Below are 18,930 nucleotides of genomic sequence, written 5' to 3'. Positions count from 1 at the left end.
AGCCCAAACTATGTGTTAAATAAAATAATCAGTTAATAAACGATGGCATGTAAAACCGTATATAACGGATGTTTCATTTTCCAATAAATAATATACTTAAGAAATTAATATAAATTTCATATTTTAAACTTAAGCCTACAATTTTAACGAAAAATGTAAGCGAATATTAAGTTTAGTTAATTTTACCCCCCGCTTAGTGCAAATTCTGAATTCTGACACTGCTACAGACTTATCCTTTGAAATTTGGAGACCACTCTCGTCTAAAGAGATCCAAATTAACTTCTTGGAACCTCTTGCATCGTTGCGATATCCTAGACACCTGCATGAGACCTTTGTTTGGTTTACCCACCATCTATACGGTATAATCTAGATGAAGAGGTGGTCTCATTGTCTCATCAGGTGCACAATTGACAGCTTCCTTGTAGTCTAGGTGTCTCTGACGTTAAAACGACCAAAAGAGTTCGTTTTGAATGCCTTCGTCGACGAATTATTTTAATCTCTTCAGAGAAATGTGGACTCCAAAAATTATATAGTTTTTTGTTGTACTCTAATTCTTTCTTTCTAACTACAAAATTTCTAAATTATATGAACTTTTTACATTAATAACCCAAAAGAATTGCATTCTTGGTTTTTTGACTTAATTACAATATACCATAAAAATGTAATTTATGTTGTTTGTCATAGTATACAGTTAAAGACCATATACAGTAAATAATTAGTGTGATGATTAAGCTTTTTATAGAAAATATGTCAGATTTCAGAAACTAAACTATCAACCAACTGCTCGTTCACAATACTTTCCAATTATTAATTTCACAATAATTTTAACATAAATCCATTTCTGATACCTTAGGTTTGTTGTAAAAAATAATGTTCCTTTACATTAAAGTATTGATTTTTAACTTTACAAACTTTATCCAATTACCTTATCTCATGTTTAAGAAACAAGACACGTTCTACAAATTTATATTTGTAACTAATACAACCCCACTGATACCAGGAACTGAAAGGATTTGTGATTTTGTTGAGTCATTATTACAAGTAGTGGCTTGCTATTAACAAAAAGATCAATAGTTTAAAGAAAAATGTAAATAAGCACTAATGATATATTACACCTTAAATATCTCCACAGCACAAACTTTTATCACTTTTTTTGTTTCAAATTAAGTGTAAATTAAAAAACTAATGTAATTAATGCCCAGCAAATATTTATCACTTATCATATACATATAATAGCCAAAATTTCAAGTATTTCGGGTATTAGGGTTGGGCCCTGGTTTTACTAGACTAGTGCCTTTTTAAGTATCTCTTATAAGAAGTAATGCTATATCGTTCGTAATATTTATGCATGAAAATTATTTTTTTAGATTAATAAATTAATTATTAATAATATTTATTATGCACTCTACAGATTTATAAATTAATTATTTAGATTTTAACAAACAATTATTTGTTTGTTAAAATCAAAATTAATTTTTTTACAATTTTTCTTTACAATCTGGCGCATCCTGTTATTTATTGAGACCACAATAACGTTAAATGGCAGCAGCTCAGTAAATTAATTAACGTATTTAAATTATTTTTACATGGCTTATATATAATTCTAGTAGAGTAAAATGTCGAAGTCACGGTCAGAAATTACAGAGTGCGCCATTAAAAGTTGATGACGTCGGAATCCAATATCGAACTTTTAGAGACGGGACTTTTATTGGTTTCTGAATTAAAAATAAATCCTGACTGGATTACATGAAACTTTAGGTGAAACCTTCCATTAGTTTACGTTAAGTCAAAATGTGTTACACTTTAATGTTGTTAGTAATTCTAAAACTCTGGAAACTTGTAAATGTATTTAAGTTGTTGGTTTAGTTTGATACCAATACAAAACCATGGTATGATGTGTACAGTCCGTGTGAAAACTGTATTGCAATGCTTTACTAAACATTTTTGAACTTATGGTTTGTTATTTTCGTAGAGAACCGGTAAATATGAAAATAAAATAAAACACAACTGTGCGATAAATGGTAATGTACATTACAAGTTTCAAAAACATCTCACAGTTTTTATACAAGCATGACAACCAATAATAGAGTCTCCCTTATTATCACTACAAACGTATATGGTTTGTGAAATCTCTATTTTCTCCAACAAGTGAAGCCATACGTAAATATAAAGCTATTATGAATTATATAAATTGTCCAATGAACTTCACCATTACGCCTCCTACATTTCTGATTTATGCAACAACAGAGCAATTGAGTATTGCAACGCCTGTGTTGTTTTGAAGGCGCAACATTGAGTATTAGACTTTTTAATTTAGTTTAATCAAAATATTCCATTAATCAAAACCTTTCCAAAAAAATAAGTCGTCATATAATTTGCCACAAACAGTTTATTAAACTAAATGTAATTAATTGATTTCTGAAAAATTATTGCCACAAAGTTGTGTAATTCTTGTTGACAAGAAATTAATAGCAGTTATGTAATTATTAATAAGCAAGAGACTTGCGTACTACTATTTCTAGGTGTCGACTGACAAACTGTAGAAAGTACTATGCGTGTTTTATCACATATCGACTTCAACGGACGTTTTAAAGTATGATTTGCCAATAACAAAATAATGAATATCGATCGCAGACAGACTGAAACAACCAGTTATAGAGTGGCAAGTGAAATGTGCCCCGATATGGAGAGAAAGAGCAAACGTTTATTTGCACCACATTTAGTGTGCAGCGGTCGGATATGAACGATACACGGTACTGCACTCTAAAGCTACCACCAGCGACGGGTCAGTGTATGAATGCTATATTTTTATGTCAGTGTCATACCTTGGTGGATAACTTTGGATGACGTCATAAACATTGGCATTACGCACTAATATTATTGAATTGTTTTTCAATTGATTTCATACGAGTATATTACATGTATTTAATTCCCCGGGTTGGCAGTAAATTTGCATCGGATTCTTGAACTTTTTTATTATTAAAGATTCAGAATTTCTTCCAGTCAAATAATGAGATTTTTAGAATAGTTTCTGTGACTAAAAACTAATATTAGATATTTTCTTGGAATTAAGTAAGGGAAAACTAATCAAAACAATAAGTACTACAATCGTATATGGGACAAAACAATGGCATATTTACAATTTTATTGGCGAGTGATTTTATCCTAATTATATTCAATTTTAACTTTTAGATGAATTCAGGTAATACGACTGAATTGGATGAACTGAATCTGTTTAAAACTTTAAAAGCCGCCTTGTGAAATATTGGTCTATTCGTATTTACGTTTAAAATTTGGTTCTGCACAGTGGGATCTAAAATGCCCATTAAATTTTAGGAGGTGCATAAAATTTCAAGAGGACTAAAGCACATTTTTGGATGTTTGGATTACAAAAGCTCAAAGAAAATCGGAAATTCGGGCACTAATTTGGCAGAAAAAAGTGAGCGACTAAAGTTGAGGGGACGGACATTCCAAAAAGCTTACAGAATAATTACAGAATTAGACTTAATATAAATGTTGTTTAGAGTGACAAAAATATAGAGCGCAGCGAACTCATGTGACAATGAGGAGGGTACGATATTGATACTATATTGTAGTATATTATCAGTATAGATAAAATACTAGTATATAGTTTTCTCCAATACCAAGGAAGCAGGATAATACATTGAACAGGGATCAGAAAGCAGGTATCACTCTATTGAATAAGATTCACAGAGAGCTTACGTATACGTTCCAAGAATGAAAACCGAGGATAAAAGTGAGAACCACGATGTAAAATACGTACGAATCAGGAAAATGTGTAGTTTTAGGGTATTACCCGAACCATAAATATTATAAATGTGAATGTATGTATGTTTATAATTGAATCATACAGGATTACAGTTTGCACTAACCTCTGACCTGTGTTATAACATTGTATTCAAATTCCCTGACGAATACGGATTTTTATTTATTTTCTTTCTTTCGTTTCGTCGGTTTTATCCATATAGTTAGTTGAGACACCAAAATCATCAGATTAGCGTTTGTGTATTTTGGAATGTATGATTTATAGTAAATAATTTCCGTAACTAGAGTGTCTTTACATTCATCTAGTGTCAGAGACGATTTTCATTCACATCAAAGGCCAAAGAAAGTCCATCCTTGTTATAAATTGCTCATTCATTATATTTCTTAACCGTAAAAGCGTTTAAAATATGTTTAACGTAATATTTAAGCTTTACCATTACAAATAAATCGAAGAAAGTATTTGTCACCACAACACTACATACGAACGTATAGAGTGTAAAAATTACAGAGAACTTTGATTTGATAGATCTAGTTTAATTGTCCAATATCAATATCACAAGCAATTAATTAATATCCCACCACAGTACGAATGAATATAGTGTGAATATTAAAGAGAACATTGCTATAGATCTAGTTTAACTGTCCGGTGACAGTTTTACAAACAATTAATATCCCACCACACTTTTTACAAACGTATAGAATTTGAATATTACAGAAAACTTTTATATAGATCTAGTTAACTGTCCAATGCCAATATCACAAGCAATTAATATCCCACCACAGTACGAATGAATATAGTGTGAATATTAAAGAGAACATTGCTATAGATCTAGTTTAACTGTCCGGTGACAGTTTTACAAACAATTAATATCCCACCACACTTTTTACAAACAAATGTGAATATTACAGAAAACTTTTATATAGATCTAGTTCACTGTCCAATGCCAATATCACAAGCAATTAATATCCCACCACAGTACGGACGAATATAGTGTGAATACTACATGCATTGATATAGATATAGTTTAACTGTCCGGTGACAGTTCCACAAGCAATTAATATCCCACCACAGTACGAACGAATATAGTGTGAATACTACATGCATTGATATATATCTAGTTTAACTGTCCGGTGACAGTTCCACAAGCAATTAATATCCCACCACAGTACGAACGAATATAGTGTGAATACTACATGCATTGATATATATCTAGTTTAACTGTCCGGTGACAGTTCCACAAGCAATTAATATCCCACCACAGTACGAACGAATATAGTGTGAATACTACATGCATTGATATATATCTAGTTTAACTGTCCGGTGACAGTTCCACAAGCAACTAATATCCCACCACACTATGTACGAAAGTATAGAGTGTGAATATTACAGACAACTTTGATATAGATCTAGTTTAACTGTCCGGTGACAGTTTTACAAGCAATTAATATCCCACCACACTATGGCAGGCGCCAAAAAAGTTGTGTTAACTTTGGCAGGAGTGGTGAGGACGATGGCTGGAGATATGCCAAACTTTCCCTCATGTATTTGCTCTCAATTTTTTACCATTGGGTTTACACTATTGTAAATAAAGGAGATTTCTAAAAGCTTATTGACATTTCCATATAATTATTATTAGACTCTAAAACAACTTAATGTGTTAATACAATCATTAATTACTTTAAGAGGATTAGTTAAGAAAACTGTATACACCACACAACTCGGTGCTTATGTTGAATTAGCATTATTTTAACTAATTTTATCCAATATTTAAAACGTTAAAAAATTGATCGCAATTATCATGCTATTAAAATTGAACTAAAAATTTAACATAACCTGTTCTGATTTCCCAAAATGCTTTAATGCAGAGTCATTTTAAATTCATTTTAAATTTTTTATTCACTAGTCCAAAAATCCAAGTTTACTATGGTCTATATTTTAATGCTGATTGATGTTATTACTATTTTCTATGTATGTCCAGCATATACAGCTTTATCTTATAAAATACAATTTTTATATGCTGACTTTTGTTCTCCCCATATAATTTAATCGTACGTATAATTTGCAGGGAAAATCATACTTAAATATATAAAAACACCATTCAGTTCATCCTATGCTTTAAAAAATGTTTGAACCATCCGTTTGGATTTATTTTTCATCTACTATTTCAGTAAAATTTCGATAAAATGTCATCACACATTTTTGACGATAGCGTTGTACAACAGTTTGGGATGTGTACAATAACATAAATTTAATATAAGTGATATGAGCCCAATGTAACCACTTGAAAAATAAAATGGTTTTTAATGTAGGTTTAAGTAACGTTAAACCTTCATATTTCTTATTTCCCTTAAGGTTTTAAGATGGTGGCCATCCTTCACAAAAGTTGTGAAAGGATAATTTTACTTATTAAGCATTGTAGATCAAAATGGAAACATTTCCCATAGTAATTACGACTAATGTTGTCCCTACTATATCTTTGTATATCATTTTTTATAGCTGCCGAGTCCATACTTTTAGAAACTAGGTTTATAACTGTTTAAATCTTTCAAACCTTCTGATGATTATGGTCTTACTGAAATAGTCAAAATTTTTCATAATATGAAAATTATTAAATAGACATATAGTAACAGATTAACTATCAAAACAGCATCCTCAATTCGATATTTTGAGATAACAGCAACACAACCAACTGCGCCGATAGGGATATTAATAAGGTTTGTATTTTCTATACATAGTTAGTGGCTAACAAGTATATTTTATAAGCGCTGACTAATTAAATTATATTTTTACCATTATATGAATGTTTCCTTATTTGGTATCTAATCCATAACATAGACGGTGAGTAAAGTGACTATGATAACAAAGAGGTCCAAATCCCCCCCTCCTGCGGGAGCGGTCGCTTGGCTACAACGAGTTAAATGGGACCTTTTATATACAGCGGCAGTGGTCACTTCCCGCTGCTGCTTCAAAAACACGACCACTCGTAATTAGTGAACACTAAAGCAGAATGGTTAGTAACTAGTACTAAGTACAATGAGTTAAACGCGAATTTTTATTGACAGCTGCAGTGACTTCTCCAATGCGTTGCCAAAAGTAAATTCCTCAAGGCAATTACAATGCTTTAAAAGATAACAGGATTTCTGGTATTTGTCATATTTATGTATACCTAAAAAAACATTACGTTTTGGGGATTGAAATTTACTCTCTTCTTTAGATGCTTAAAACACATATCTGATGCAAAAAAAAATTAAAATTAAAAGATGCAGCAAATGTCACTCAAAAACTTAAATAATACCTGACTGGTACACCAACAGATGGAGTCCAGACTGGTGAGAATGAACCCAAGCGATGGCAATACACAGAACCTAGAGCACTAAACGTCTCTCACGCACCACCGAATGTGGAAGACCGATACCACTTTGAAGCGATACCACAGGAAATGCCACAATTGATTTCTCCATCAGCTTCCCACCTCCTGGTGTATGTAACGTGTATTCCAATGGTTACATCTCCATTCATAATGTGAATCCTCGGCCAGGCCACTTAACTCACATTAAAATACAATTAAATCGTCAATAATCGATAGTATTGAGAAACAGCAACAATAGCAAGTAAAAAGGTGTATACGAAAGATATAAGTTTGGTGTTTATTAAAGGTGCAGCTACAATATATATATATATATATATATATATATATATATATATATATATGTAAATACAACAAATTAACTTAGCTTTCCACGATGAAACTGCTAGTTGATATCCGAGGGGCCTACAACCGAGAACTTTGCACTGGTATACGAAGGCTTCACGCCACGAATAGTATAACATCATGCTTTTGTACATTGCCCTCTATAATATGAGAATTTTTTGCTTGAAATATATCACTAAGACAAAAGCTAACAAGACATTTTATACGATTCATATCTAAACCTTTTACTATTTCTTCATGTGCTGTTGTACCTAAATGACTGTGTATAATCGATTAAGAATCATTAACACAGAACCAATTGTTTTTTATTATTAATTGGATGAGTATTAGCCAATAAAAGGACATCAGAAGTCCAAATATACGTTTTGAAAATGTAATTCCAATAATTTTTTGTACATAAAATCTACTAAAACAATTAAACTAGCTCATTAACATCATAAACATTGTACGATAACTAGATCTAGTAAGAGATTATCTAGTATAGTTATAAGTATTATATAATTCTATTGCTATAAACCATTAGGCGAGTACGTGAATTTTCGCGATAGTATGTTTCTTTCGGCATATCGGTGCAGTAACACAAATACTGTAAAATATTTTATTTTTTGCTATAAGTCTTTAAATAATATTCCAAATTTTACTAATAAAAGTATTATTCAATAATACGTATCCATTTTGGAATGACCATTGTGATAGTATGTAATTACATAATGATACCTGTAAATAATAATTAAGTTTGATTTTATGTAATTATCTCAAGATAATACAACACCTCACTCTGGCTTTGTTATCTTTTACTCTTCAAGAGTTCCTTTTATATTCTTCGTATTTCCTTTGTAGTACACTGTTGCGCATCAACAGACTAGGAGTATACATAAAACTTTCCCTCAGCGGTTTTACTGCTAAACTTCTCAACGTTCCATTCATCTGTATGAATGTTTGTAATATATTTTCCATAATATACTTTTTAAGGAAAGAAACTGTTTAGCGGGGTTTTTACTTGCTTATAAATATTGAAATATAACAAAGTTTAGAAGTATACCAAGTAATTTAACAGTGCATCATAGTCCTTGTATTATTATTATTTTGTTTAGAAATGTTTTTAGAGGAATTAATAATTATTACGTTGTTAATATTTTAACATAGCAAAAGTAAGCTTCCTCTAGAGGTTTGCAAGAAATCCTGAGGCAAGGTTCTCTGTTCACTGACTCGTTGAAGATGCGATTTTCCGCTTCTACTGTAATGTCAAAACAAACTCAAGACTCTCACTTTGTCATTTTGGATTTCTATACATACGATTCGTATGTTAGTTTTGACAGGTGTTTAACTTGTATGTAACAAAATACCGCTACATAATAGCGCAGATTAATTTTTCTAAATGTCTGGAAGCCATTAACGCTCCTGATCCCAAATCAAGTCCATTCAAATCTTCTGTCAAATAAATAGTCAGTTCCTTAAGTTTAAAACCTTGGTATGTTATGATTCAATCGCCGTAATATTACAAAACTCCATCGGTTTGCATGTCTATTGAATAATGGATGGAGTTCCAAGAAACCCTCCATCTTAGTTAGTACTGAAGCTAGGTCTCATTTTCCTACTACACTCGCTTTATTCACCTTATAATAATTGTATGTTTTTCTGTTATAATAAGTGACAAGTTCTGTAAAATGATCCAAACTACCCCGACTTTCTGCACGAACTATATTTCTCTTTCAATTTAATTCCTGGGTACTGTCCTATTCGGTGTCATATTCAAATTGAAATTGAGGTACAAAGACATGTAAAGCACAAGGTGAAATTATTTTGGATGGATTAACCGTACTGAATACCATGTAATTGTTCAAGAATTTATCCTCGACTTGTGCAAAATACCACTTAAGAAGATTAATAAATAAATAGTTTTCCTAAAGAATGCTTCCAAAATACACAACAAATTTGTAAGAAACGTGCTTTGCCTCTTATCCTCCTACACACTTGACAGTTGCCCGCCGTCACGTGATTTACTGCGATGGTTTTAACGATCTCAACTTAACTAAATCCTAATTTATTTTATACAGTAATGAATGCGTTTTGTAAAAATACAATACAAAACTATTGCATTCATAAATTATTAAACTTTATCAAAATATTCCATTTTAGTTGTAGATTTCATATTATTAAAACACTAGTTAATAAAAATTAATAAAATATAATAAATAAAATATATATAATATAATTAATAAAATATTAATAAAAACATTAATAAAAAATTTTACAACCAGCGCTTTTCAAGAAATCATAATGGCTCGTTATTAGTTCTTAGACAGAATAGTACACACTGTAGACCAAGAGACATTTAAGAACAGTACAGTAGAACCTCGTTAATTCGACACTCGATAGTTCGACAGTCGTATCATTCGACACCAGCCGTGACCAACATAACGTGACAGCAGGGACAAGTGGTGTCCTTGACGGGCCCGCCATTGTTGCCGTGAACGCGCGCCACTGCCCTTTGTATAGCGCATCCTCCTCCCCCTCCCCCTCTGACTCACCCGCTATTCTTTAGTCGTCAACTCAGTTCGCTCGTGACGCTGCGGGAGTTAAGACGCGTTTTTGTTCCTTTCGTGATACGTTACTGTTTTTACGATCGTTAGACATACGTAGTTGGTGTTACTGAACTGCTTTGTAATTTGTTTGTTTTTTTTAAAATGTCAGATAAAAAACGTAAAAGGTGCTTTGTTACGATGGAAATGAAATTAGATGCTCTAAAAAGGATTGACAAAGGTGAAAGTGTACAGAAAGTGGCGAGTGATTTGAACGTTGGTCGGTCAACAGTGATTGGATGGAGGAAGTCTAGAAATGAAATTGAGTCTTGGTGTGTGAAAAGAGTGTGTTCAGAATCGTTAGACAAGAGGAGGAGTATGAAGAGGTCTGAGTATGAACAAGTAAGTGAAGCTCTTTTCCAGTGGTTTAGGATTCAGAGGGATAAAGGGACACCGATCTCAGGATCGATTTTACAGGAAAAAGGCCTTGAAATTTTATCAAAACTTTAAAGAAGAGGGAGAGCCTGAATTCACAGCAAGCTCTGGATGGCTGGACAGATGGAAAGAGAGGTATGGTATTAAACAATTGAGCATTTGTGGAGAAAAACTGTCAGCAAATCTCGATAGTTCACATGATTTTAAAATGAAATTTCAAGCTTTGATTGAAGAATTAGGCCTTAGTGGAGAGCCTATATACCTATAAGAGTCTATAACTGTGATGAAACTGGTCTGAATTTTAGAATGCTCCCAACAAAAAGTTTGGCTCTCAAACAAGAGAAAGCTGCAGCAGGATATAAAAAAAGTAAGGACAGAGTTACTGTGTTGGCTTGCAGTAACGCAACAGGAACTCATAAATTAAAATTGGCTCTGATAGGAAAGGCCAGGAAACCTAGAGCCTTCAAAAATATTAAAATGAATGGTGACCATTTTGACCTCCCCGTTTTTTTACAGACACCAATCAAATGCTTGGATGTCAGAGAGCATTTTTAACGAATGGTTTCACAAACAGTTTGTGCCCGAAATTAAGAAGCATCTAAAGTCCCAGAACCTTCCAATGAAAGCACTCTTGATCCTCGACAACGCAACAACGCACCCGGCTGTAGATGTCATTCAAGACGGAGAAATTAAAGCTATGTTCTTGCCCCCTAACGTAACCTCCCTTTGCCAGCCTATGGACCAAGGAGTTTTGGTAACGCTTAAGAAGTTGTATAGGAAGAAACTCCTTTCATGTCTCATTCAAGCCCTAGATGAAGGAGTCGAATTAGTGGATAAGTTAAAAAAAATTGATATGCTGGATGTTGTTGGCTGGATTTCCCAGGCATGGGATGAACTCAATCCCCTAACGCTCGTGCGTTCTTGGAGGAAGCTCTTGGACCACCAGGGAAATGAGTTCAACGAAGAAATTAAAGATGACGAGCTAGCCACTTTAATGGAAAAAATCCCAGGTTGTGAAGAAGCTTCACCTACAGATGTTTTCGAGTGATGGAACAAGATGAAGAAAGCGGACCAACTTCAGAGGAAGAAATAGTTTGATGCTTTAAAATCAAGAGAGGATAGTGAAGAAGAGTCAGAAGACGACGAAGATACCACTCAAAAATCAAAACTGACACACAGCGAAGGTGTAAAATTCTTCGAGGGAGCGATCCAGTATTTACAGGAAACAAGGGACGACTGGAATGGACATTTTGTTTCTTCGACGATTACGTGACGAGGCGGCTCGGCGAAGAAAACCAAAGTGAAAAACAATTAAAAATCACAAACTATTTTGCGTTTGTAAAAAGTAAAACATGATGTAACCATGTTACAAGTTATAGTTGTCCCATATTAATTTATTTTTGTATATACATTTTGTTTTTTTATCTAGCCTATATTATGAATTGAGTTTGTTTATTTTTACATTTATTCATTTAATCATTAACTATTTTAAGAGGAAGAAGTACAGCACTGTAAAACAATGTAAGTTGATACATTTTGTTTCATCAGTTTAATATTTGTTTAGTTGTACATTGTTAATTAAATTACAGTCCATCTTAACATAAACTCGCCTTTTTAATATTCCTTGTGTTTAAAATCTATATACTCCCTATAGTTCGACATCTTGATAGTTCGACACCCCGTTAGTCCACAAAGTGTCGAACTATCGAGGTTCTACTGTATTGAATTGACTGGAATATGTTTTAATACTTAAAGGGAGCTTATCGGTTTGTCTGACACCAAAACTTTGTGGAAAATAACTAGATAATATCAGCTCATGTTACTGGTAAAGTTGTCTATACCACAGATTTCAAATTGGTTAAAGTTTCTGCAATGAGCGAAATCATGTGATTTGTAATATATCACCTCAAAGGTATATTTGACTTTTTACTATTCAACTGCTCAGTGATTCTGAGAACCATTTATAAAATCTATTCGTTTTAACACAAGCTCCTAATGTCTCACTCAAATCACAAAATGTGAATGAATAGGTAATATTGAACTTTTTTAAAACCTATGGAGAACGAACCTAAGCTAGGTGGTGTAAAACAGTTATTCCTGAATTAAGTAGAGCTTCTTGCATTATAAACATAATACTCGTATAACAGAACTTTGTGGAGTCCGTGTTCCCTATAATACTAACAACGTGCTTACACGCTATGACGAACGTTCATATCATTGTATTTTAATAAATGTTATGTTTTCGAATGTAAATTTATTGTATATAACATACAAATTATACATAATCGATGCGATTATTATAATATTCTTATTCAACTGTGTTAAATAAAAATAATAAAACTCTGACAAAAATATGTTATTCGATTCCGTTGATTTTTATAGAGGACCAACCATAAATTGGAATAGAAAATATGTCCACATATGAAGAGAAATAGCGGCTGTTATTGACACAATTATTGTGCGCGGCGTCAGAATATGAACGAAACATGATAGCACTTTTCTATAAAAGCATTCATCACCCAGCGTCAGTTAATACATAAAGGTGTTGCCATGGCAACCGCAGTTATGAGGTCATCTATATTTTTATAACATAAAACACAATCATGACGACAATGACAGTGGATGGTGGTTTCTGATTACACAAAGACGATGCCAAAAATAAATAACCAGAGGCATGTTAATACAGATGTAACATATTTCTTACATATTTATTTCAGTAAACACGAAAAATAAAAATAATATTTGTATGGTAGTAAAATATTCTAATATCTAGAGCTTATTAAATAGCAGCATTTTGTATATTTAAGTAGGCTATACGCTGCATTCAGATATATAATGAAAATATTGTATGAATTTTTAAAATTGATTGTCTTGTATTTTTATTTGTTATATGCTAACTTACAAATATTTAAGTTTCAAAATTGCCTCTTATATGTCTATGTAATTTGTAGAATAATCATGTAAGGACATTTTTTGACGGGTATGATCCTCTTACGCTAGATAAACGATTAAAATAATTTTTTAAAACAGAATTTCTTTACCTCAGTGGCGGAGGTGAAATAGGAGTCTGGGTCCCCTTGAAATGCAGGACTACATTACCAACTTAAATTTTATTAACTCTAAATAATGAAATGACTGACTGATTCTGTATTGGAATAAAAATTCGTTTAGGCCAACGAACGCAAACTGCTGAAACTGAACTGAAACCAAAAAATATCCGCCAGGTGTCCAAAAAGATATGCAAGAGAGGTCGTCTGTTTACTAGACCATAAATTTGTTTCATTGAGGAGATAAAGTGAAAGTTGCTAAAAACAAAGTACTTCTTGATGGCTTTCATACATTTCTAAGCAGATAGGTTATGGTTTAAGCTTGCGAGCATTTAAACGTTCGTTATTCTGTTAGATTCTACCAATCTATGTAATCTGTTTTGTACTAAACAGAGTAAGTTATTGATGTGAATATTTCTTAAATACAACATTCATTAAGGAGGAGACTTTCTCAGAACTGTATTATATGTGCGGTTTTCCATCAAAATAATTATTGTAAAACAATTTAGGTTGCTTTTAAAACAATTATGAGTGAAGTTAATGAAATAAAATTAATACTTTAATCTGTATAGTGACAAAAATCAATTGTTTATTATATTTTTAATTATTACTTTGAGTGTTACTCAATTAATTAATGGAGCATTATAATTTTACATTTGACAATACAAACTGTACTTTAAGTTTAGTAAAAAGAATGAATAAAAGAAAACTTATGCGCTTCAACATTTCTCAGCAAAAGCCCCAAACTACTTCCTTCCTTCTGCGCCCCCGAAACTCACCTTTTCACATACAGCTATCCACAGTATAACTCTGTGTAAGGCCTGCAGGGATTTTTGAAGACATAAAAGATACAATTTTATTTAACAATAAAATTAGCTTTTTCTGAGACCAATTAAGTATTTATGTATGTTATCTGTCATTTGCACTTACAATAAAATGTCATACTGAGCTTCTGTCTACAAAATCTTTACCAAATTTTCATTTATTGGACCAGAGATAAAAAGCAAATATCATATTCAAAATGTTTTAAAACTATAATAGTTGAAACAGCCACGAATCTGGTATTAATTTTTTTATTTGAGAATGGCTTGTTGTTGTTAACTTGAAATTTTTTAAGTAGCTTTATAGGCCAAAAACACGATGATTTCTAGAAGTTTTATTTTTCAAATTGTTACTTCTTAAAAACTGCAAACGTATATATCTAAAAGAGCATATTATGAAAAGTTACAGTTAATGTGTTTTATGTGGACAGTTTAATTATTAAACAAACTATATGCAGTTAGAGAAAATGAGTTCATAAATTATAAATAATTATATTTTTTAACTAAGTACTAAACAATATCAACTGTTATTATGTCACAGTACTAAAGCCATAACAATCTGTGTTCTTGAGCTGCTATAGTAATAGAAACACTTATTTTAAATTTATTAGCAATCCTATCGAAAGATTTTTTAATCAAAAGAAACATATAAATATTAGCAAGGGTATTAAAATCACAGTCCGATAGTTTATGGTGTTCTAATAAGAACTTATGACTTGAGATTAAAATAGTGTCTGTATTTGATTAAGGATCAGGTAGGACTTTATTGAAATCGTGTTGTTGTCCAACTCTTTGTAAAAAGGTACTAGAGATTTGAAATTAGGTTTTGGTCATAGGTTCCTCTTGGTCCAAATAATCACGCTGTTGATTTCAGGATCGAAAAATTAAAGCAGTCCTTCCTTCTGTCTTTAAGTCTGTGCGCTCCCTCGTTCGATTTTCTCTAAAGTGTCCTTTGAAACTCCGTTGTATCGGTTTAATAAATTTCATTTTCTCCTTATAGGTTTTGGTATTTGTGCTATCGCGGTAAAGAGATAATACTTCTAAGTGCAAATAGGACCATTTACAGTCATGTTTCTAAGTATACTACGACAGAGGTTTCTCTCTAATCTTTTGAAGGACATAATCATGGTGATATTTAGTCAAACTGGTCCATATATACATATGGATATATATATATATATATATATATATATATATATATATATATATATATAACGTCAGTAGAAACATAGATATGCACAGTATGCTTGATAGACCTGGTGTACGAGTGAGGCATATTTGTGGCGTATACGTACATCAGGTTTCCAGTTTTATGCACACTACTACAGTGATCTTGGAATTCATGACAGACTCGGCATATGTCGTTCAAATGACGAAACTAGTGCGTAATAACAAGACGAACCAATTGAAGTGTGTAGGTTTCAACTAGTTTTGCTATTTGCTCGCTGTTATAAAGAACGTCAAGCGGAAAATATGTAAGGGTTTATTTGCCTCTAACTTTTGCTAGGATCGTCGTAGAGAATTTTTAATGACATTGTGTTACTTTTGAATTTACATATCAAATTACATGTCACAAGTTGCAATTTGAAAATTTAAAGTGAACCCCCTCTACTCCCCTTTGAAAAAGGAGGGAGGAAATATCTTTACCCTCCAAAAATTCAAAAATTATTTTATCATGTATGGTGAAGATTTTTCACCGATATCTCAACCCGTTTTGAACATATCCAAGCGTATCAGGACTTAATTTACACCCTGTGTATAATTAATACGCATCTAAACGCGTTTTAGTCTCTTTTGTAAATTGTATTTAATATTGGAATAATGAATTTAAAAAATTTTTTCCTGAGAAACCTACAATAAATATCAAAAAAGCATAACAGCTTTTCGATGCGTATTAGTTCAATCTTCCAAATGAGACATCTCTTATAACTCTACGACTAAAAATAAGGCTGCAAATGTGCTTGAGGTTTCACATTGTTCTAATAGAGCTACAATCAAGGTGGTCATCAGTGCAGCTGGCTCTTAAGAGAGTTCTTCCTTGGACCAAGAGGAACATGAATACAACGTTTCAAATCTCTACGACCGCTATCCACGTCCGCTTTCTACGACCGCTCTCCATGACCGCTCTCTACGACCTCTCTCTGCGACCACTCTCCATGACTGCTCTCTACAACCGCTCTCTACGACCGCTTTCTACGACCTCTCTCTGCGACCGCTCACCATGACCGCTCTCTACGACCTCTCTCTGCGACCATTCTCCATGACCGCTCTCTACGACCGCTCACCATGACCGATCTTTACGACCGCTCTCCATGACCGCTCTCTACGATCGCTCTCTACGACCGCTCTCTATGACCGCTCTCTACGACCACTCTCCATGACCGCTCTCTACGACCGCTCTCCATGACCGCTCTCTACGACGCTCTCCATGACCGCTCTATACGACCGCTCTCCATGGCCGCTCTCTCGATCGCTCTCCATGACCGCTCTCTACGACCGCTCACCATGACCGATCTTTACGACCGCTCTTTACGACCGCTCTCTACGATCGCTCTCTACGACCGCTCTCTATGACCGCTCTCTACGACCACTCTCCATGACCGCTCTCTACGACCGCTCTATCAAGAGTTATCTCACGAAATACAGTAACGTGATTTTAAGAACGTTCCGTCGGACTCCTAATAGAGAGTGGAACATTTTTGATGAGATTTTTAATATTTTGTGTTTTTATTCTTTGATTCCAAAATATAAATCTAATCATTATAACAATTTCATGGTTAATTTATTGCATATGAAATAAATTCATAAATGGTTCAAAGAAATTAACGCAATCAGAGCACTGTTGGGAGGAGTAAATTATTAATTAACTGTTAGTCTGTTTCCAGGTCAGCAGCTCCCAGTTGGATAATGAGAAAGCTAATTTATTGCGTTTGGAGTGAAGCCAAAGTGCGAAATAATAACCCCAAGTTTGTTGTTTGAACGGCTGCTTTAATGAGAGCCTTCCCGAGCACAACAAACTGACTCCCCGTTCATTCCTGACTCTTGCAGGCGTTTCCAGTAACCACTATTGTCATGGCCACTTAGTTTTACTTTAAGTAGAGTTTAGATATTTTCAAAATGTTTAATGGCAGACAGTTTAAAGACTACTCGGCTGAAATTAAAGTATAACGAGCTATCGGTTAAAAAACTATTTCGTTTTTAACTTCATGAAAGTTTGTAATCATACCACGTACATGTTTTACCACTGTAGGTTTGTTTGATAAGCTAAAACTTATACAGGATTTTATTATCATTTCATGATTTGATTTTATTAAGTTGATTAAAGACAAAATAAAGTAAGGAGATTGTTATCGCCCCACGAGGAAATACTGACAAAGTAAATGTTATGGTCCATTTTGGAATCAAGCCCAATGATAGCGCTTAAAATAAAAATGTGACAATTACAGTAATAATTTGAATCGTAACTTGAAGGGATGACATATTTTTATTGTTATGATTTAAATAATTTATATGTATATAACAAGATACAGGTACGCCACACCACGTATCGTAACAGGCTTCGCTCAGTTTGGTACGCAGCATTTCAAATTTATATCTCATCTCATTCTGAGATTTTCTACTAACAGATATACAGAAGGACTATCATACGAAAATGTCACGTCATAAAAGTTTTTCTTTTAGAAATGAAGTGGCGTGCTAAATTTAAGATCTCTCTTGACATGTCTTGCTAAATGATACATTCAGATTTGAGTTCATTAAAATGGGGCTTATATCAGCGTTTAAATAATAAAAGTCTACACAGCTAATAAAAGGGTGTAATGAGTTTGTTTAAAAATATATTGATTCTGATATTTTCTCGTGGCCATCGTTTGTTACCCATAATACCCAATGTAAAAATATTCGATAACGCTGAGCCAAATTCCTTGAAGTGACATGTACCATGACCGAACTCAGTATATCTCTTTTAGAAATGAAGCTTCGTGCAAAATTTAAAGTCTTTAGCTTTGTTTTTTACGATTTATCGTGCGAAGAGACAAACAGATATATAATTTATCTCCTCCACGAGTGATAGGCTTCACTAAAGCTCAGCCAATAACATATGATTTAAGGAAATGACGTAGTTTTTATACAACGTTAGTTAAGGAAATTAGGTTTTGTATAAATATGAACATACACCAAATTCTGATCATCTTATAGAATTATTTCTTTTTCTAGTACTAGCTGTTTCCCGCGGCTTCGCACGCGTCTCTTAAGCTTTGCCCGTATATTTCTTTGCCTTCAAATAGTGTTTGGATATTTTAATATACGTAACTACTGTGTTGTAATTGCAGTTTATAATGTGCAGGCGCTTTGATAACTTTTATATCTTGCAGTACAGCCTGGTGGTTAGTTACATCAATGGGCATTGCGTATAAACCTTCTACATAGAAAAATACAAATTTTCATAGTGATCGGTCCAATAGTTTCTGAGTCTATAAAGGACAAACACACAAACATTCATTTTTATATATTATGATTGCAGAAACAGTTTAAACAAAATTTGTCGTTTCTCTTAAGCTTACTCTATGCTTTAAAACTATAAGTGTAAAGAAATTTATATATAAAT

Source organism: Homalodisca vitripennis, chromosome 1, assembly GCF_021130785.1.
Source record: "Homalodisca vitripennis isolate AUS2020 chromosome 1, UT_GWSS_2.1, whole genome shotgun sequence".
Classification (NCBI taxonomy): domain Eukaryota; kingdom Metazoa; phylum Arthropoda; class Insecta; order Hemiptera; family Cicadellidae; genus Homalodisca; species Homalodisca vitripennis.
Note: the sequence above shows the minus strand (reverse complement) of the source record.